Consider the following 22,978-nt stretch of genomic DNA (forward strand, 5'->3'; position numbering starts at 1 on the left):
CCCTAAAGCGCTTGCCTTCTTGCTTCTTCGCGTGTAGTGCTATGCCTGCAAGCAATATTGAAGAGATGATCAAAGACGCTCAGTCATAGAATACTGCAGAATTCAACATGGGCTTGTGGAAATTATCCACGCCGGTGTGGATCTGTAGGGCCGAAAAAACCGCACGATAGCATTTCTATTTTCAAAAAAAAAAATACAATGTAAAACCCTGTTAAAATGCTCTCTGAACATGCATAGACCCTTTTAAATCAAAATTTAACGCAACTCAAGTCGTTTAATTTGCTAAAACAAGAAATGGCAAATAGAAGAGGGATTAAAGATTCACCAAAAGAAAAGAAAAAGTTATGTATGAAAACCTTGAATTCGGTCCGAAAATTTGCTTAAAATCCCTGTAACACAATGATCAACGGTGGGGAAATTAATCAGGAGCGGTTTTTAGGTGGTTGAAGATGAAGAGGAAGAGAAATCGCAAGGATTTTTAAAGAAAAATTCGCGTCTCTTGGAATTCTGGGCATTCCCACGGGCGTGTGGAAATTATCCACGCCCGTGCGTCTACATAGGAAAACTGCACAGGGGTAGGTGCATGCCCCTGTGCACTCTCGGGAAAACGCCCTTTTGACTCTGAACGCTCTCGTACGGGCGTGTGGAAAATACCCACGCCCGTGCGCCCGACCCAGTGGGTAGCCGCATCGCCCCTTGTGGCTTCTCTAGACATTCGAGAAAATTCCTAAGTGTTCCGCACAACAGTACGGAAATGCCGCACGGGCGTGGACATTCACAGGTCCAATTCACAGGGGCAAATGAACGCCCCTGTGCCTTCTCGGGATGGAGAGAGCTCCTCTGCAGAGATTCGCATGGGTGTGCGGAAATTACCCACGCCCGTGCGGGTTTCACAAGGTCGCCCACAAGGGCGAGTTCACGCCCTTGTGTGCTCTCGGGATAAATCGCCAAACTCTGGAGGAGTTCACACGCCCGTGTGGAAATTACCCACGTGCATGCGATATTCGCATGGTCATTCACAGGGGCCGCCGCACGCCCCAGCGCCACTTCTGGATGAGCTAACAATGCAGAACCACCGCGTTCGGAAATTCCACATGCCCGTGCATTTTCCTAGATGCCTTAGAAAAAACCTGCAGGCTCTGGGAAAAAAAATTCTGAACATGTTTACACACTCAGAGCCTGCCCTATTATGCAAGTTTTACCAGTGAAAACATGAAATAAAGCTCAAACGACCCAACTTCGCCAAATCCACATGAAAACACACGATGAATCCTCAAAACCTAAAATAAAATCACAGCACAAGCATCTAAAAATCAAAACACCAACACTCAACAATTTATTCATGCAAACACTACATTATTCGATTAAGAAAAACAGTAAACACTTGGGTTGCCTCCCAAGAAGCGCTTGTTTAACGTCACTAAGCTTGACGTACCTTGTCTTACCTCACGGTGGCTCATAGATGAATGTTTCCCCATTACCCATGACTTGGAAGCATGGTGAGCACAATCTCTTGAAGGTAGAGGGTGTATTATCGGGCTTGGGACCACCTAGAAATGGTTCATCCAACTTCTTCGGTTCACATACGTCTCCAATAGCCTTGGAGCATTTTTGGTGGTGTCTCCTAGCCCTCTTCATTTTTCGGAGCACCTTCTTCAAGATCCCCGGGGTAGATGGTACTTCTTCCGTCGAACCAAGCATCATTACTTCTTCATAATCCTCCTCTTGGTCGAACAAACCCTCGTACGGGTCCAGATTGAACATTTCTTGTATGTATTCATCAACAATCTCATCAGTAATGTCTAGAAAGTATAAAGTATCATCGAAATCAAGAGAATGCCGTATGGCTACAGCAAGGCGGTATGTGAGCTTGTCATCTCCAACTCTCAAAGTTAGCTCTACACTGTCCATGTCAATCAATGCCTTGGAAGTCCGCAAGAACCGCCTCCCAAGTATCAAGGGTACATCCGCATCCTCATCAACGTCTAGCACCACAAAGTCTGCAGGAAATATATACTTGTCCACCTTGACAAGTACATCTTCGATGATACCCCTCGGATGTCTCACCGTTCGGTTTGCCAATTGCGAAGTCATCCTAGTGGGCCTAGCCTCACCCAAGCTTAACTTTCGAAAGAAGGTGTATGGCAAGACGTTGATTCTTGTCCTTGAGTCTGCAAATGCCATTTCTTCACCCATATTGCCAATGCTACACGGAATGATGAAGCTTCCCGGGTCTTTCTTCTTGTTCGGCATGTTTCTTTGCAACACAACCTAGCATGAAGCATCTAGAATCACCGAAGCACTCTCCTCCAACTTCCTCTTGTTGGTCAATAAGTCTTTCAAGAACTTCACATATTAGGCATTTGGGCCAATGCCTCAACAAAAGGAATATTGATGTGGAGTTTCTTGAACAAACTTAGGAACTTCTTGTACTGTTCATCCCCTTGGTCATTTTTCAATCTAAAGGGATAAGGGATTCTTGGCTTGAATGGTGGGGTGCCACCTCCTTCTCTTTACTTGTTCCCTCTTCTACCTCTATGACCTCGGGTACATGTTCTTTTGGCATCTCACTCGGAAGCCTATCTTCAACCTCACGACCACTTCTCAAAGTGGTCGCCTTCACTTGCTCTCTAGGGTTGGTCTCTGTATTGCTCGGCAAGCTTCCATGTGGCCTTTCATAGAGAGACTTCGCAATTTACCCCACCTGATTTTCAAGATTATGCAAAGAGGCAGTGCGGTTGCGAAGTATAGCCTCAACTAATTCAAACCTTGTATTTGCAGATTGCACAAATCTAGTCAAGGCTTTCTCTAAATCATTCATCTGAGTTTCCACACCTGAAACTCTGTTTTCCACATGCGGGGCTTGTTGTTGTTGGAAACCCGGTGGACCCATGGCCTTTGGTGGACCCTGATTGCTCCATGAGAAATTGGGATGATTCTTCCAATCCGGATTGTAGGTATTACTATATGGGTTTCCTTGAGGTCTCATGCCATTACCTTCAAAATCGACGTTCTCCACCGAATATACATCACTAATAGAGATCGGGCAATCAGAGGGAGCATGTCATCAACCACACCCATTGCAATTCATCACGGCTGTTACTCTATTTGAAGTTAGAAGATCTAACTTCTTACTCAAATTTTCCACTTGAGCCGCTGATAAGTGTCTAAATATACATATTTGAGTGTATGTATTTGTTACCTCTAGCATGTGTTTTCATTAGAATTGATGCCCGTTTTGTGCTTAATCGTGTATTATTTGCTTTGCAGAACAAGGGAACACCATGGATGACATGAGGATATGATTCGTGTGGAAAAGAGAAGAAAACCAGGGCGCGGTACTGTAGCTGGGAGTACTATAGCATAGACACTGTAGTAAGATTACTGTAGCTGTCACAATAGCACCTGGAGAGTTTCAAGTCAGGATTTGGATCATGGCATACGGCCTCAATGCTGCGCGGTATAGAGCCCGGGATGATCACTGTAGCTATAATAGAAGATATTTACTTGATGGAGTTTGCCTAGCCCAAATAGTGTCAATGTGAGCTCCATAGCGAGTGGTATGGCACTCAGGATGGAGGCCATAGCGAGTGGTATAGCACTCAGGATGGAGGCCATAGGCAGAGGTATAACACTTGGTATAGCACTCAGGATGGGGGCTATAGGGAGTGGTATAGCACTCGGGATGGAGGCCATCAAGGGGGTATGATGAGTGGTATATAGAGGGATTTTTGGAGAAAGATTGGGGACTTTTTGGCTGGACTTCTTGCAGACTCTAGGGTAGACTTTTGAAGGTCTTTTGGCAGCCATCACTTGGAGGAAGGAGAGAAACGAAGACAACATTCTTTGGGAGAGTTTGGCTTGAAGCTTGGGAAGATCAAGAGTTTGAACTTAAAGGGGAAGCCTCATCATCAAAGGAGGAGAAGCATGCGGCATCTCTAGGGCTAGAAGAAGCATCATTCGGTCGGCATTCTCTCTCTTCTTCATCATTCGGACTAGGGAGTGTCATTTATGCATTTACTTCTTGCTTTTGTTGTGTTTGAGATATTTATTTGTATGATGGCACACTAGACCCCTAAGGCCGCCGGATATAGGTGAACCTTGGGGGGTTCATCTTGTATTTTGGATGCTACATTTATATTTGATATGCATTGGTGTGATTTATGATTTGGCTCATTGTGTTTCATGCCTAGAACTATTATGTGGAGAAATCCTTAGTTCTTGTTTGAGTTGTACATGTAGACGTGACCTACTCGCGTGTACTAGATCGTTAATGAGCTAATAGGGGTATTTGTTGACCAACATGCCGAGAAATTGGGTCTAGGTAGCCCCTCCGAACCATGAGGATAAACTAGGTTAAGTGTGTCCTTGTTGCGTGATCTCCATTCACTTAATGCAATCGTAGGAATATGACTAAGGAGAGATCCTTGTCATCATTTGTACGGTATTAGCGTTTAGCCGCCGAGAAATTGGGGTTGAACTATTATTGATGTCCATCGGTCTAAATGACCCATGCCATGTATTTTCATGCATCCTTATATCGTGATGACACCTCTTGGGAATCCTCATCCCTAGGCCTATTCTTATCATCATTGCTCTTGTGATTTTCTTGCTTGACTTGGAGTTGTTACACTTGTGTTTTATTTACAATCTTGCTTGTATTAGATTAGTATACCATGCTTGAGTTGTAAGGTTAGAAAGTGAGGGATGGAGGAGTAATAGGAGCTCCTTAACCCCGTGGAGTACGATCCTTGGGCTTTTGCTCAAGGTATTACTTGGCGACCCCGTACACTTGCGGGTAATCAATCAGCCGCCAATGAAGTTACTGCATCTATCTCATGGAGACCGGCCACGTTTTTCTTCTCCCTAGCATTCCATTGGTAGTTGTTTAACCCCATTTCTTCAATTAACTGACGGGCCTCATCGGGGGTCTTGCTACCTAAGGTACCTCCTGCTGCCGCATCCAAGACTTGCCTTGTACTTGGGTTCAAACCGTTGTAAAAGGTCTGAACAATCATCCACTCTAGAAGTCTATATTGCGGGCACTTTCTGAGGAACTCCTTGAACCTTTCCAATGTCTCAAATAGAGACTCCAATTCCAACTGAACAAAGGATGAGATCTCATTCTTAAGCTTCGCGGATTTTCCGGGAGCAAAATAATGGGCAAGAAAAGCTTCTACCATCTCCTCCCATATGGTAATTGATGCTCTAGGTAATGAGTGTAGCCACTGCTTCGCTCTCCCCTTTAGGGAAAAATGGGAAGGCTCGCAACTTGATGGCATCATCCTTCATCCCATTTATCTTTAGCATATCACACACCTCAAGAAAACTCTCTATATGACTGTTTGGATCGTCATCGGCCAAACCATTGAACTGTGCGGATTGCTGTAACATGTGGATGAATACCGGCTTCAGCTCGAAGTTCTGAGCTGTAATCGGGGGACGCACAATACTCGATTGTGTCCCCAACATTGAAAGTCTGGCATAATCAGATAATGTCCGCTGTTGCTCATTCTGTTCTGCCATGTTTTCAGATTTTTCCACTTCCAAATCAGCTAGATTAGACTGTTCTTGCATAGTCTCTTTCCCTTTTCTTCTAAGTGTACGTTCAAGCTTTGGATCTCCTTCAATCAATATTGAGGGGTTCCCTTGGGACATAACCTGAAGCTACACCCAAAAAGAAGGAAAATGAAATTAGAACGATGATAGAATAAGAAGATATGAAATAGAATGTATGGTGAAATAGCTAAGAAAATAAAGTGTAAAGTATCTCTAAACGCCTACTCCCCGACAACGGCGCCAAAAACTTGACAAGGTCCACTTGCTTATATCCCACAAGTGTATGGGTTTGTCGAAGTAATAATCCCGGATGTGTGGGTATCGTATCCACAGGGAGTATGGAATAAAAATAATTAATTCGCTTCTCAACTATGTGAAAAGTGAATAGTGATATAAGTGACAATGATTCAATTCTCAAAAATAAAAACAACAAGTAAGAGAGTGCAAGTAAAGGAGAAGGTAAGCCAATCGATAAAGATGGGGTACACGGATATTGCTCCGCCTAGGACAATCGTTTCAAGTGCAAGAACCCTCTATTATGCTTCCTAATTAATGCAATAGTGAGTCGTGGAAATCCTTAATTACATAGTCCCAAATCTAAGGTCAACCATGCCTAACTCTATACATATCCCGGAGGAGACATTGGATAACCTCTCAACCTCGCACTCGCATAGAATTGCAATGAGCTCTAGGGATTCCAAGTGATAAATATCTTCCTAATTATAGACCTAACCCTTTGGTCCAGGTGGAAGGTCCCTAATCACAATTAACCCCTAGATACTAAGATCACTTCTACGCTTCACTCCATTGCACCCGCAACTAAGCCCCAGTGGAAGGTCATCCCTTAGACCATTCACTCTATTATGGCCGCAAAGAACTCGAGGAATGGAGGTAGAATCTAACACATCGGAGGGGAAAGGGGATGCTCCTGTACCTCTTGACTCACCCTCTCAACCGTCTCCAACCTAGCTTTGTCTAACGCTCATGGTGTGTCACTCAATCACAAGGTTACCAACAAGAACTCTCAACCCTAGTGTCACTCTAGGGGAAATGTTCATCCAATCAAGCATTCAAGGTTAGAACTCACAACAAACATCAATTAATTGAAAGCATAATAAAGAGATTCAATAAAACAAATACATCCTAGGGTTCACAAATACCCAAGTACCGAGTAGGGGTTTAGCTCTCCATGGAGCTAAGTACAATCAAAGAAATAGAATGTAAAAGCAATGAATCCATAGAAAACCCCCTCAGTAGTCGTGTCGATGGTCTTGTGGAGAGTCCTCTACTCGTCGCAAAGGGTCCTTTGTCCGGCATAAGATACACCTCGCCGGATCGGTGCCGACGAAAGCTCTCCCAATAACCTTCTTCCAAATGATGCGCGATGTCGGAGCCATAGAACCTCTCGAAAACCCTAGCCAATACCTCTCAAAACTCTAGCCGAAGTCCTCTCTTAAGTTGGGGAAAAGATGGAGAAAAGAATGCTAAAATCAGGACTGAATCGGCTTTAAATAGGGCTGGAATCGGGGATCCACATGCTCCTATGGACGCCTCTATGGATTTTTCACACGGGCGTGTGGAAATTCCACTGCACTTTGTATGGATTCTACATTCTCTGACTTTTCCGGCCCGCTGTGAGCAGTCTTTGCTATGGTACTTTATTACATTGTTTCTACAGTGCTCTGTTATAGTATCCGGCCTGAAATACTTCCCTAATCCATACTCTCATCGAGGTAACGCAAACAAGCACACGTTCACGTCATGGATCGCTTTGCTTCTTCAATGATGGAAAAGTTGGTGGAGATCTTGTTCTATATGCATAAGTCAGAATGCTTGAGTATGACTGCCCTTGTGCCCCTCCAAATGGTTGTGCTCACTCAAATACGAGGAGGTTGGCACACACTCTAGCATCTCACACCCGACGTATGTCTTCGCGTTTGAACCTTAGCAAGATTCCCTCCAAAATCGGTGCATTATGATCCACATTGGCTTCTTTCCTTCATAATCGGCCTCACAACCCTACCTGCATAAAAGTAACATAAAAACACACATATTAGTGTAAAAACCCGAGGAAGGTAATGCTTAACATAAGGAAAGAATGCTTCACATTCATATCGCACAAGCACTTATCAATGTACAAACTTACAAAGCCTCTATATATAAGCACAACATATGAAAGATCACATATCAATGGTTCTAGGAGATTTGTGGGGAGAAGAAAAAATGATAGGAGTTTATGAAGATAAGAGTTGTGCGTTAATAGATATGAACTCTTATACGTTTCATAACAATAATTCAATTGAGGATTTTTTTTTTTTAAGTTGGAAGATATGGGACTTAGATGGATATAAATTTATGCTGGTAAAATATTACAAAGGCATGTTGGGTATTTATGGTAAAAGAATTATCTACCTCTCTCACAAAATAAAGAAGGAAGAAAAGGAAAGAAACAAGAAAATATTTAGGAAGATACATGTAAACTACTTTCACATTAGAATAATGGTAACTCTTTCCCTTGACAAGTGAGATAATGAGGAATCAACTCTTTCTCACAATATTAGTTTAGGTTAGTGGCATATCCACTTATCCAAAAAACAACTTGCAAGCTTTTTTTTTTCACCATCCCATTGTATTTGTCAATTTCTAGAAGCTTTCTTTGTTTCAAATTATCTGTCCACATAACTACTTTAAGAGTTAATTTTTCAAATTTAACATTATAAATTTGTTTAAATACATTATCCTTATCACTGTCATATTAAATTCAAATTTCAAATAAACCAATTAGCAAAACAAATTACACCTTTTTCCAAAATTGAAATTAAGGAAGTATTACACACTCATGCATTCTTTTGTTCTCAAGGAAAAATCAACTATTGATGACCTACCTATAGTTCAAGAAACTTATAGTATATTACTCATTAGAAGAAAATAGAGAAAAATAAAAACTGCACAACTTCAGATTCTTTAATTTTGTCCAATCATGTGTAGTGGTTAATGACAAGTACCCCTTGCTTATATCCCGCAAGTGCACAGGTTTGTTGAAGTAATAATCCCGGGTGAGCGGGGTCGAATCCTCAGGGAGTAGGGAATGAAAATACTTAATTTGGTTCTTAACTATGTGTAAGATCAATAATGATTGGTGTGAAATTGATTCAATTCTCAATAGTAAAAGAAACAAGTGAGAGAGCAAGAATAAAGAAAAGGGTAAGGCAATCGATAAAGATGGGGTACTCGGATGATGCTTCACCTAGGAAAATCGTTTCAAGTGCAAGAACTCTCTATTATGCTTCCTAATCGATGCAATGGTGAGTCGTGGAAATCCTTCCATACATAGTCCAAAATCTAAGGTCAACTATGCCTAACTCTATTCATGTCCCAGAGGAGAGATTAAGTAACCTATCAACCTCGCACTCGAATAAAGTTGCAATGGGCTCTAAGGATTCCAAGTGATAAATCGCTTCCTAATTATAGACCTAACCCTTTGGTCCAGGCGGAAGGTCCCTAGCCACAATTAAGCCCTAGATACTAAGATCCTCTCAACGCTTCACTCGATTGCACGCGCAACTAAGCCCCAGCGGAGGTTCATCGCTTAGACCATTCACTCTATTATGGCCGCAAAGAACTCAAGGAACGGAGGTAGAATCTATCACGTCGGAGGGGAAAGGGGGCACTCCTGTACCTCTCGACTCACCCTCTCAATCCTCTCCAACCTAGCTTTGTCTAACACTCGTGGTGTGTCACTCACTCACAAGGTTACCAACAAGAACTCTCAACCCTAGTGTCACTCTAGGGGTAATGTTCATACAATCAAGCATTCAAGGTTAGAACTCACAATAAACATCAATTTATTGAAAGCATAATAAAGAAGTTCAATGAAACGAGTACATCCTAGGGTTCACAATCACCCAGTTACCCACTAGGGGTTTAGCTCTCCATGTAGCTAAGTACAATCAAGGAAATTGAATGTAAAAGCAATGAATCCATAAAGAAACCCCCTCGATGGTCGTGTCGATGGTCTTGTGGAAGGTCCTCTACTCGTCGTCCAAGGACTCCTTCATCCGGTATAGGATACTCCTCGATCGAAGCTCCCCTACCAACCTTCTTCCTAATGGAATCACAATGTCGGAGCAGTAGAACCTCTCCAAAACCTTGGCCAATACCCCTCGAAACCCTAGCCGAAACCCTCTCACAAGTTGGGGAACAGATGGAGAAAAGAATACTGAAATCGGGGCTGAAATCAGCTTTAAATAGGGCTGGAATCGGGCGACTGCACGGGCGTGTATGATGTCACACGCCCCTGTGGAATTTCCACACGGGCGTGGATAATTTCCACACGCCCGTGTGGATTCTCTGTTTCACTGATGTCTCGGCCAAAAATACTCCTGAATTCCATACTTTCATTGGGGTAACACAAACGGGGACACGTTTACGTCGTGAATCACTTGCTTCTTCAATGATGTACACGTTGGTGGATCTCTTGTTCTTATATGCATAAATCAGAATCCTCGAGTGTGACTGCCTTTGTACCCCTCCAAATGAATGTGCTCACTCGAATACGCGGAGGTTGGCACACACTCTAGCATCTCACACCTGACCTATGTCTTCGCGTTTGAACTTTATCAAGATCTCCTCCAAAATAGGTGCAATATGATCCACATTGGCCTATTTCCTTCATACTCGGCCTCACAACCCTACCTGCATAAAAGTAACATAAAAACACACATATTAATGTAAAAACCTGAGAAAAGTAATGCTCAACATAAGGAATGAATGCTTCGCATTCATATCGCACAAGCACTTATCAAACTCGCCCACACTTAAGCTTTTGCTTGTCCTCAAGCAAACATTAAAACATTCTGTGCATCAATGAAGAAAATGTTGAAAGTGCTTGGCATTAGGTTCACCAAAGTATACAAAGATAGCATTCTACAAGTAAGGAAAATTTCAACACTAAATTCGAAAAAATCAATGCTCTAGCTAAAAACTTGAATAAAAAAAGATAACAAACCCGAATTTCGTGTAAGTTTGTGAACTAACTCAAAACACCCCAAGTTATACTCCTCAAAGTTCTAAGTGCAAGGGACTTATTTATCTACAACAAGAAAACAACAAACATTTCAAAAACGATAGTAGCTTCACACATCCTCTAAGGTAGCCCTTTCTCAAGCGGCCGTTAAGGTGGCTTTCATACTTTCGAGGTGGTAGCTCTTTCTACCCGAGTGGTAGCTTTCACTCATCCTATGAGATAGCTCTTTCTCTAATTAGGGCATAACTAGTATCCAACTTGTGAGAGTAGCTTCATACTTCATCGGTGGTAGCTCTTTCCACCCAACAAATACAAATAAACAATAAAACTATTTTGTTCCTTCTTTTAATTTTTTTATTTTATTTTATTTTATTTTTTATTTTTTGAATTAGCACAAGAAAATAAACCTAACTAGTCCCTTTAACATCGAACAACAGTTTCCAATAGAGTTCAAAGAGTGAGTAGTGCACTAAGTGTAAATCGTGCAAAAATTCCTAGAAATTCAAGCAAGAACTAGAGCATGAAAACATTCAATGTTAGAAATTCTCCTAAACTCAAGAATACAACCATTGCAACCAAGGTGAACCTCCATTGGCTATGTGAGCATATAACAATCAAGAGCCATAGAAAAGATGTGTGCATTATGAAACTCCCCCCCCACACTTAAGTTGTACATTGTCCTCAATGTACACATGCAAGCTCACTCAAAATATATCATTAAAAAAAAAAAATAGATGTGGGGGAAGCAATCAAAACAATACTCCCCTAACTCCTAGTGTTGCGTTTGATGAAGCTAATTCATTGGGAGTAGTATTCCAACGGGTTGTGAAGCTCGCACGGCGAAGTGCCAAAGCACCTTGGCCGTGCCCATGACTAAGTCTCAATTTCCAAGAAGACAAGACCATTTGTACGCATACACGAGGGGGTTCAGTGAAGTTCAAGAAAAACAAAAATAACTCGAGTGTATAAAAGATGAAGCAATGAATACAACTCGATAATGCAAAAATAACATAAAATCGGGAAGGAAAAATCCTTTCTCGATGAACAAGTCTAAAAACAAGAAAAATAAGATAAAGTAAAATGCATGAAAGTAAAAAGAAAGGTCAAGTGTCAAAAGTCGCCTCGGGGCTCATTTGCTGCTAGCTCTGTGAAGTGGAAGCATATAGTGGGTCCTCTGGTGCTGGGGTCGAGGATGGAGGTGCTGGAGGTACTAGCGGTGCCTGAAGAGTCCTAGGTTGCAGGACGAATGATCAGGCAACGTCTCGCTCTAGGATCTGCTGTAATATGTCAAAACGCGCTATGAACTCTATGTACTGAGTGACCTGCGTAGCCCTAATCTCAGCAATCTCTGCTCGAGCTTCAGCCACCTCTGTCCGTACCACTCCCACGGCGCTCTCGAGCCTTTCAAAATGATCATGGGCTTGAGATGGTGGAACTGTACGCACGGGGGGTGGTTCCACTGCTGCGGGAGGTGTCTCGGTCTCCATCGGTGTTGGTTATAGCTCGGGGGTGGACTGAGATGCCCCAGCTTCATCTTTGAATGGTATGTTGAGCACATAGACACCATTTGAATATTTTCGGGTCAACCCTATGAGCCTCATGGTCTCTAACCCAAGTGGTGCTGGTATTATCGCTTTCTCGGTTCTGCTGATTTTGTCTCGCAAACCCATTCCCACAATGAGTCTGGTAATATATGGACCTAAGAAAATGACACCCAATCGAGGATATTGTCCTTGATGCTTCAAATACTACGCTAAAAATGTGTCCCGGATGGACGGTTCGTTTACGAACCATGGAGTACAAAGTACAGAAGATCTTGCTTGTTGATGACTCCCGTACTATCACCACGCCCATTTACTGACCTGCTTATGATGGCGTGAAGATATCTGTAACTAGGTTGAGATAAACATGAAGCCTTAGACACTCCCTCGGTTCATAGCGCCCTTTCCACATAATAATGAATACGCCTTAATGGGAGATAAACCCATCATGTCAATTTCAAGGTTCTCATACTCCTCAGTTTCAGTATAGTCGTCATCATATAGACCAAGTCTAGTGGAAAACTGTGTGACACTCATACTATGATGCTGCCCAAAAGCTCTAAACTAAATCGCGTCAATACTATCAAAGTGAGCATAAGAGCGGTCGAACTCAAATGAAGCAAGCACCTCCAGAGTAATTGTGCGGATAGCAGGGTCACGAATGTTCAGTAACTTGTGCCAATTACTGACCAATAATAATTTCTTGACCTCGTCAGCCATATCATCTGCTAGTTGTACCTCCCTGAGTAACTTAATATCTGGGTTTCGCGTTTGACCAAACTTAAGCTTCTTTAACCGCTCAAATCGAGCTTGATGCGCCGGTAGTGTGAATCCCATAACTTCCGGTTCAGGGGCAGGCTTTCGAGGCCGCTTAGTAACTGTTTTCTTTGATTTGGTAGCCATGCCTGCATGTATTAGAAAAAGAAAATCCATCAGTTCCATTCAGACTGCAGAAAAAAGATGAGAACACACGGTCGTGCGGAAATTCTACACGCCCGTGCGCTTCCACGGGGCGTGGAAACCGCACGCCCCTTGTGGCCAATCTCCATGCCACCTCTCTGTTTCACTTCCATATTGTCTTAGAAACAAATTACAATCAGTTTAGCAAGAAAACAATGCGTATTAACCATTTCAATTGCAGATAATCAGTTAGAATCCAACGAAACCGAAGAAGAGAGGAAATCAAGGCTTACCAATAAACTACATGTAAACACTCCTACAATCCACACAATGCTCTATCAATCGACACGAAGACGACAGTAGCAAGGGACAAGAATGTTAGAAAAATGCTCCTTGATTGGTTTAGGGTTATTTGAGGAGAAGGGTGTGACTCTTGTATTAGGAGAGCGGATGGTCCTTTAAATCCTGAGGAACCACACGGGCGTGGGGGAGTCGTCCACGCCCGTGCATTCGCAAATACGGATTCACAGGGGCGGACACACACCCCTGTGGCCTTACTGAATATCCGAGAAAAATTATACACGCCCGTGCGGAATTTGCACACGGGCGTGGACATTCACATGCCGAACTCACAGGGGGCAGCCGCACGCCCCTGTGTTTTCTCGGGATGGAGAAAGCGACCTGCAGAGATTTGCACGGGCGTGCGGAAATGACCCACGCCCGTGTGTGGTTCACAAGGTCACCCAAAGGGCCAAGTCCACGCCCCTGTGTATTCTCGGGAAAATCTGCCCAACTCTGCAGCAAGGCACACGGCCGTGCGGAAATTACCCACAGGCGTGCGCCAGTCGCATGGTCATCCACAGGGGCAGCCGCACGCCCCTGTGCCCTCTCTGGAAGAGTTCACAGTAAACACCGACTGGCGTGTGGAATTTCCACAAGCCCGTGTGTTTTTTCTGGATGACTTAGAAAAACCTGCAGGCTCTGCAGAACTAGTTTGAACATGTTTACACACTCAGAGCCTGCCCAATTGTGCAAGATATACCAGATAAAAACACAAAATAGAACTCAAACGACCAAACTTCGCCAATTCTCAACAAAACATACAATGAATTCTTTTAAAAACCCACAATAGAGTCACAGCACAAGCACTCAAAAATTGAAACACCAACACTTAACAATTTATTCATGCAAACAAACTAAACTAAAAGGTACGAAAACAGTAAACACTTGGGGTGCCTCCCAAGAAGTGCTTGTTTAACGTCACTAAGCTTGACGTACCTTTCTTACCTCACGGGTGTTCATGGAGGAAAAATACTTCTCTATTATCACTACAAATCTCTCCACCATGGTATGGTTTCAGCCTATGTCCATTCACCTTGAATGTGCCCTTCTCTGAATGATTAATCTCAATGGCTCCATGAGGTGAAACTTTGGTTAGGGTATACGGACCAGACCATCTTGATTTAAGTTTCCCCGGGAATAAACGTAGACGGGAATTGAATAGTAGCACCTGATCGCCGACTTTGAAGTCTTTTGGGATTTTAATATGCTTGTCATGCCACTTCCGAATTCTTTCCTTATATATCCTTGCATTCTCGTATGCCTTCATCCTCCATTCATCTAGCTCATTGATATGTAGCATTCATTGCTCTCCAGATTTGCACAAGTCAAAATTCATCAATTTAATTGCCTAGTATGCTTTGTGCTCTAACTCCACCGGTAAATGGCAAGATTTTCCATACACCAAATTATAAGGAGTAGTCCCTATTGGTGTTTTATATGTTGTTCTATGAGCCTAAAGTATGTCGTCCAACCTTTCAGCATAATCTCGTTTACCTTGATCCACTGTTTTGGTCAAGATTCTCTTGAACTCTCTGTTTGTAACCTCCACTTGCCCATTCGTTTGTGGATGGTAAGGTGTCGCAAGGCGATGATGAACTCCATAACGCTTTAACACTTTCTCTAATTGTGTGTTACAAAAGTGTGTTCCCCGATTGCTAATGATAATTCTTGGAGTTCCGAATCGAGCGATTAACTTCTTAAGAAATTTTACCACAGTTCTTGAATAATTAGTTGGAAGAGCCTGGGCTTCCACCCACTTGGAAACATAATCAACTGCTACCAAAATGTATTGATTGCCATTGGACTTTGGAAATGGTCCCATGAAATCAATTCCCCATACATCAAATACCTCGCAAAATTGCATAGGATTTTGAGGCATCTCATCCCTTCGTGATAAGTTTCCAGCCCTTTGACAACTATCACATTGTAAAAACGAATTGATGAACATCTTGGAATAAAAGTCGGCCGAGAGAACCCAGCAGCTAGAACCTTCTCTGCTGAGTTCGACTTGACGCATAGTGCCCCCACTGGGCCTCGAGTGACAATGTGCAATGATGTTTCCACCCTTCCCCTAGAAACACACCTTCGCACCACCGATCTGCAGCAAATACGGACAGTACGGATCTTCCCAGAAGAAATTCTTTAGATCACTGAAAAATTTCTTCTTCTATTGAAAGCTTAAGCCCCGCTTCAACACCTTTCCTGACAGATAATTTGCAAAATCCACAAACCAGGGGGTATCTTCCGATTCTAATTCCTGTACCGCATACAAGTGTTCTTCGGGGAAGAAATCATTAATTTCCTTGCTTGTCGGTTCTTGCCCCTCACAACCTTCTAATCTCGATAAATGATCGGCAACCACATTCTCCGTCCCCTTTTTATCTTTGATTTCCATATCGAATTCTTGCAATAATATTAGCCACCGAATCAATCTCGGCTTCGCATCTGCCTTGTTCATGAGATAACGGAGTGCAAAATGATCTGTGAATACTGTGACATTAGATAGGATGAGATATGACCTGAATTTATCACAAGCAAATACTACTGCTAATAATTCTTTTCCAGTAGTTGTGTAATTCTCTTGTGCACTTGTGAGGGTCTTGCTAGCATAATAAATCGGTTGAAATTGCTTATTTCTTCTCTGCCCCAAAACCGCTCCCACTGCATAATCACTCGCATCACACATGACTTCGAATGGCTCATCCCACTTCGGTGTTGTCAGCATTGGTGCTTGCACTAACTTCTCTTTTAATACATTGAATGCATTCAAACAGTCATTCCCGAAGTCAAAAACGGTATCCTTTTCCAGAAGTTTAGTCAACGGTTGAGAGATTTTTGAAAAGTCCTTAATAAACCTTCTGTAAAAACCCTCATGACCCAAGAAACTGCGGATCCCTTTTACATTCGTAGGTGGTGGAAGTTTGTCAATTATCTCAATCTCTGCCTTATCCACCTCCATACCTGCCTGAGATATCTTATGTCCAAGAACGATGCCTTCTTGTACCATAAAGTGACACTTCTCCCAGTTAAGGACGAGATTCGTTTCTTCACTTCTCACTATTACTCTTTTCTAAATTGTTTAAGCAAGCATCAAAAGAGTCCCCAAACACTGAAAAGTCATCCATGAAAACTTCCATAATATCTTCGAGAAAATCGTCAAAAATGGCTGTCATGCAACGCTGAAATGTTGCAGGGGCGTTACACAACCCGAAAGGCATTCTTCTATAAGCAAAGGTACCATAAGGGCAAGTAAATGTGGTTTTCTCCTGATCTTCTGGGGCTATCCGAATTTGAAAGTATCTCGACATGCCATCAAGGAAACTATAGAGATGATGTCCTGCTAATCTCTCCAACATTTGGTCAATGAAGGGCAAAGGAAAGTGATCTTTCCGAGTGACATCATTTAGTCTTCTATAATCAATGCGAGACTCGGCAACCGATCCAACGTCCTCATGGGGATTAACTCATTCTTCTCATTCCTCACTCATCGTTATTCCTCCTTTCTTCGGGACAACCTCGGGTCGGGACTCACCCACTAGTCGTCGGATATGGGGTAGATGATCCCTGCATCCAAAAGTTTTATTTCCTCCGCCTTAACAACCTCCTTCATATTCGGGTTCAATCTTCACTGAGGATGGATTACAGATTTATAATCATCCTCCATTAGGATCTTATGAGTGCAGAATGATGGGTTTATACCCTTAATGTCGGAAATCTTCCATGCGATAGCCGATTTGTTCTTTTTCAACATGCTAACAAGCTTATCCTTTTGCTCCGCAGATAAGTTCGATGCCACGATTACGGGGAGTTTAGAGTCTTCCTTTAGAAATGCATATTCCAAATGTGCTGGAAGAGTTTTAAGCTCAAGTTCTGGTAGTTCGACAATTGATGCCCGCAAGCTACCCTCCTTTAATTTATCAATCTCCTCGAAATCATTCGCCTCATGTTCACATTTACTTCCTTCCTTATCCACCTGGACATCTATTTCTTTACAGTCTGCAACGGATGTCAACTTGTCCATTCCACAGAATTCCAAATTTGAGATAGTAACACCAACTGAAAAGAGTTCATGCCTCTGATCTTGATAAGAAGACTCAAACCTAGCAAGGATTCTTTCTATAGTGTCATCAAATTGGTCATTCATTGACACTGACGTGGATTCCTCAAACTGCTTTATCACACTATCTAACTCGCAGCCTTGACCTTGAATCCTGGCGACGTACTCTTCAACCGACTATTCCAAGGGCTGTTGAGTTGTACAATGTCCATGATAGGAATAACATGATGTATCATTCCATGCTACTGTTTGAACTTTCTACTCTATGTGTTCGACCATTCTCATGATAGTGTCAAATGATTCAAACATGTTAATCATTTTCTGCAGCAAAAAGAAATACGGAAAGATTAGAGCAATGATGCAATAAGAAGATATGAAATAGAATGTGTAGTGAAATAGCTAAGAAAACAAAGTGCAAAGTATCTCTAAATGCCTAACTCCCCGGCAACGGCGCCAAAAACTTGACAAGTACCCCTTGCTTATATCCCGCAAGTGCACGGGTTTGTCGAAGTAATAATCCCGGGTGAGCGGGGTCGAATCCACAGGGAGTAGGGAATGAAAATACTTAATTTGGTTCTTAGCTATATGGAAGATCAATAATGATTGGTGTGAAATTAATTCAATTCTCAATAGTAAAAGAAACAAGTGAGATAGCAAGAATAAAGAAAAGGGTAAGGCAATCGATAAAGATGGGGTACTCGGATGATGCTTCACACAGGAAAATCGTTTCAAGTGCAAGAACTCTCTATTATGCTTCCTAATCGATGCAATGGTGAGTCATGGAAATCCTTACATACATAGTCCCAAATCTAAGGTCAACTATGCCTAACTCTATTCATGTCCCGGAGGAGAGATTAAGTAACCTATCAACCTCGCACTCGAATAAAGTTGCAATGGGCTCTAAGGATTCCAAGTGATAAATCGCTTCATAATTATAGACTTACCCTTTGCCCCAAGCGGAAAGTCCCTAGCCACAATTAAGCCCTAGATACTAAGATCCCCTCAACGCTTCACTCGATTGCACGCGCAACTAGGCCCCAGCGGAGGTTCATCCTTAGACCATTCACTCTATTATGGACGCAAAGAACTCAAGGAATGGAGGTAGAATCTATCACGTCGGAGGGGAAAAGGGACGCTCCTGTACCTCTCGACTCACCCTCTCAACCCTCTCCAACTTAGCTTTGTCTAACGCACGTGGTGTGTTACTCACTCACAAGGTTACCAACAAGAACTCTCAACCCTAGTGTCACTCTAGGGAAAATGTTCATATCATCAAGCATTCAAGTTTGGAACTCACAATAAACATCAATTTATTGAAAGCATAATAAAGAAGTTCAATGAAACGAGTACATCCTAGGGTTCACAATCACCCAAGTATCCACTAGGGGTTTAGCTCTCCATGGAGCTAAGTACAATCAAATAAATTGAATGTAAAAGCAATGAATCCATAAAGAAACCCCCTCGATGGTCGTGTTGATGGTCTTGTGGAAAGTCCTCTACTCGTCGTCCAAGGATTGCTTTGTCCGGTATAGGATACGCCTCGATCGAAGCTCCCCTACCAACCTTTTTCCTAATGGAATCACGATGTCGTAGCCGTAGAACCTCTCCAAAACCTTGGCCAATACCCCTCGAAACCCTAGCCGAAACCCTCTCACAAGTTAGGGAACAGATGGAGAAAAGAATACTGAAATCGGGGCTGGAATCGGCTTTCAATGGGGCTGGAATCCGGCGACTGCACGTTCGTGTATGATGTCACACGCCCCTGTGGAATTTCCACACGGGCGTGGATAATTTCCCCACGCCCGTGTGGATTCTCTATTTCACTGATTTCTCAGCCGGGTTGCTACAATACCTGCTACAGTAGTCTGTCGGAAATACTCACGAATTCCATACTTTCATTGTGGTAACTCAAACGAGCACACGTTTACGTCGTGAATCACTTGCTTCTTCAATGATGTACACGTTGGTGGATCTCTTGTTCTTATATGCATAAATAAGAATGCTCGAGTGTGACTGCCTTTGTACCCCTCCAAATGAATGCGCTCACTCGAATACGAGGAGGTTGGCACACACTCTAGCATCTCACACCTGACCTATGTCTTCGCGTTTGAACCTTAGCAAGATCTCCTCCAAAATAGGTGCAATATGATCCACATTGGCCTATTTCCTTCTTACTCGGCCTCATAACCCTATCTGCATAAAAGTAACATAAAAACACACATATTAATGTAAAAACCTGAGAAAAGTAATGCTCAACATAAGGAATGAATGCTTCGTATTCATATCGCACAAGAATTTATCAGTTAATATAAAGGACAAGAGTTTCTCAAAAATATGACTTGATGAACTTGTAAATGTAGAGGTGGGAGAAAGCTCCTCTAACTTTTGATTTGAACCAGCCTATAGATTGTGGCTTAAATATGACTTGGTGAACGTAAGGATGTAGAGGAAGGAGATGAAGCTTTTGCTAAAAAAGAATATCAGGAAGTGTTTACACTCATGTTAAAATTTTTAACTCTCCAAACTCTATGGAGTGATGGCGATGCTTCATGGAGGTTAAAGATTCTTACTATAATGCTTGGATTTGGGACTTCATATATTTATATATATATTTTTCAATTTAATAGTTAGAAGAGCAAATCCACCTTAAGTTTTATAACAGCTTTGTTATGTTTTTGGTCGAATATTTGAGTTTATCTTTTAAATTTGTACTATTATTGGAAGGTATTCATCATTTTATATTGATGGAAGTAATCTATAATTACCACATAGGTATAGATTGCCTATTAAAAAAAAACTAATTCAATACTTCTTATTGAATATAACATGGCAAGAGTATAACTTTTCATTATAAAACCCCTTAAACATGGTCCTTTTCATTATGTACTGAAGTTAGAAAAGCAAAATGCTAATCTAGTTATTAAATTCGTTTAAGTTTTATACCAAAGAAATTGGTCTTGCATTGCGCGGCTTATTGAAACATCGTGAGATTAATTATGTATTTCTTGCTTACATCCTTATGAATTAGCCTAACCAAGGGACTTGTACTTCTTTATACTATCTATATGATGTTGGTAACTTGTAGTTTTGCCATATAGTTGTTAAGATATACTACCAGTAAATACAACTACAATTTCAAGTTTTGTTTCAGATATTTCATACCTCATGCTGGTGAGCATGTGAATCCTTATGCTCTGCATTTGTTTTCGATATTATGACCATCGGTTCCTTTTTGAAGTTTAACATAGTTTTTTTAGTATTAATTAAAATGTCAGTTAGAATAGCATACCCAATAAACTATGAAGTTTATATCATCAAATAAAGTTCATTAACAAAATGCATAAAGATAGTTGTCATTGAGCTTTATACAAGTATTTATGCAAAATTTAAAGGCACCTAATGCTTACATAAGCTCCAGTCTAATTGAAATGATTTTATTAAGTAAATAGTTTTAGTTTTTTGATAAGTGCTTTTGCGATAGGAATGCGAAGCGTTCTTTCCTTATGTTGAGCATTACTTTTCTTGGGTTTTAACGCTAATATGGGTGTATTTATGTTACTTTTATGCAGGTAGGCTTGTGAGGCTGATTATGAGAGAAAGAAACCAATGTGGGCCGTAATGCACTAATTTGGAGGAAATATTGCTAAGGTTCAAACACAAAGACATAGGTCATGTTCCAGATGCAGAAATGTGTGCCAATTTCCTCGTACTCGAGTTAGCACAACTATTTGGAGGGGCACAAGGGCACTCACATTCAAGCATTCCGACTTGTGCATATAGAACAAGATCTCCACCAACATGTCCGTTATTAAAGAAGCAAGGCGATCCACGACGTAAATGTGTGTTCGTTCGGCTCTGTTGCTGCAGCTAAATCAAATGGTGCCATACCTACAGCATTGAAAAAAAATCAATCACAAGCATTCACAAAACAATGTTGTAGGAATCCACATGGGCCTGTGGAAATTCTACACGCTCCTTGTGCTCAAAATCCATAAATACATCTCCAAATTGTTTTAAAACCCGTTGTAAACAAATGTCAACCATTTTTAGCACAAAAACAAGTCAAATTTACCCATTTTAACAAAGAAATCAAAGAAAATCAAGAAATGGAGAAGAGAAGAGAGAAAAATAGGTTTACCAACAAGATGAAGTTGAAAATCTGTAAATCGGCCAGAAAACTGGAGTTGAATTTCTCTAAACCAACGATGGAATGTTGGAAGAAAGGTTAGGAATGTTATCATAGTAACTGGGAGTGTGAGAATGAAGAAGAACGAAAGGATTTTAAAGAAAACCCACGGCTCTTGTGTTTTTGTATATTCACACAGGCGTGTGGAAATTACCCACGCCCGTGTGATTCCACAGGAGAGACCCATAGGGGCAGACGCACGCCCCTGTGGCTTCTTTGTTCATCTGCACACGGGCATGGACCTTCACAGGACCAGCTAACATGAGCACTCGCACGCCCCTGAGTATTCTCAGGATGGAAGAGAGCTCTTATGTAGAGATCCACATGGGCATGCAGAAATTATCCACGCCTGTCTGTTTCTCACAGGGTCATCCATAGGGTTGAGTCCACGCCGCTGTGTCTTCTCGGGAAAAAATCTCTAAGTCTCTACATGACAACACATGCCCGTGTGGAAATTACCCACTGGTATGGACCGTCACAAGGTCGTTACAAGGCGCGAGTCCACGCCACTGTGTCCTCTCAGGATGAGCTTACAGTAGAGACCCACGACCGTGTGGAAATTCCACACGGTCGTGCGTTTTCTCTAGATGCCTTAGAAAACTCTGCAGGCTCTGCAGAAAATTCTTGAACATATCAATACACTCAGAGCCTGCCTTATCATGCAAAATATACCAAGGAAAACCACGAAAAAAAACTCGCTCAAATGACTAACAACTTCACCATAAACATTTAAGCACATGATAACGCCAAAATATCCATGAGAAAATCACAATAATAGCATCTAAACATCAAGACACCAACACTTAAAGCCTTATTCATGCAAACACTAAACTAAAAACTAGGAAAATAGTAAAAACTTGTGTTGCCTCCAAAGAAGCGCTTGTTTAACATCACTTAGCTTGACATACCTTGTCTTACCTCATAGAGGCTCATAGATGAAGGTTCCCTCTTACCCATGACTTACAAGCATAATGAACATAGCCTTTTGAAGGTAGAGGGAGAGTTGTCGAGCTTGTTACCACTTAAGGGTTCATCATCCTTGTTCCATTCTTGCGTATCCCCAACAGTCTTGAGGCGCTTCTTGTGGTATCTCCTCGCTCGCTTCATCTTCCGGAGCATCTTCTTCACGATCCCCGAAGTAGATGGTACCTTCTCCTCCAGACCAAGTGATATCACCTCTTCGTTCTCCATTTCTTGGTCTAGTAACACCTCGTACGGGTCTGGATTCAATATTTCCTGCACATATTCATTGATTAGTTCATCGGTACTGTCAAGAAAATAAAGAGTATCATCAAAGTCGAGAGAATGTCGCATGGCTTCGGCGAGGCGGTATGTGAGCTTGTCATCTCCAACCCTCGGTGTCAACT

General features: G+C 42.0%; 1 non-coding gene across 1 annotated transcript; it reads left to right on the forward strand.

The window, feature by feature from the left end:
* Positions 1 to 5,028: 5,028 nt before the first annotated feature.
* On the forward strand, positions 5,029 to 5,135 carry LOC120266447. The gene has a single exon (XR_005538177.1). It is a non-coding gene; the product is annotated as a small nucleolar RNA R71 (small nucleolar RNA).
* Positions 5,136 to 22,978: the final 17,843 nt, after the last annotated feature.

This window comes from Dioscorea cayenensis, chromosome 1 (genome assembly GCF_009730915.1).
Source record: "Dioscorea cayenensis subsp. rotundata cultivar TDr96_F1 chromosome 1, TDr96_F1_v2_PseudoChromosome.rev07_lg8_w22 25.fasta, whole genome shotgun sequence".
NCBI classification, from domain to species: domain Eukaryota; kingdom Viridiplantae; phylum Streptophyta; class Magnoliopsida; order Dioscoreales; family Dioscoreaceae; genus Dioscorea; species Dioscorea cayenensis.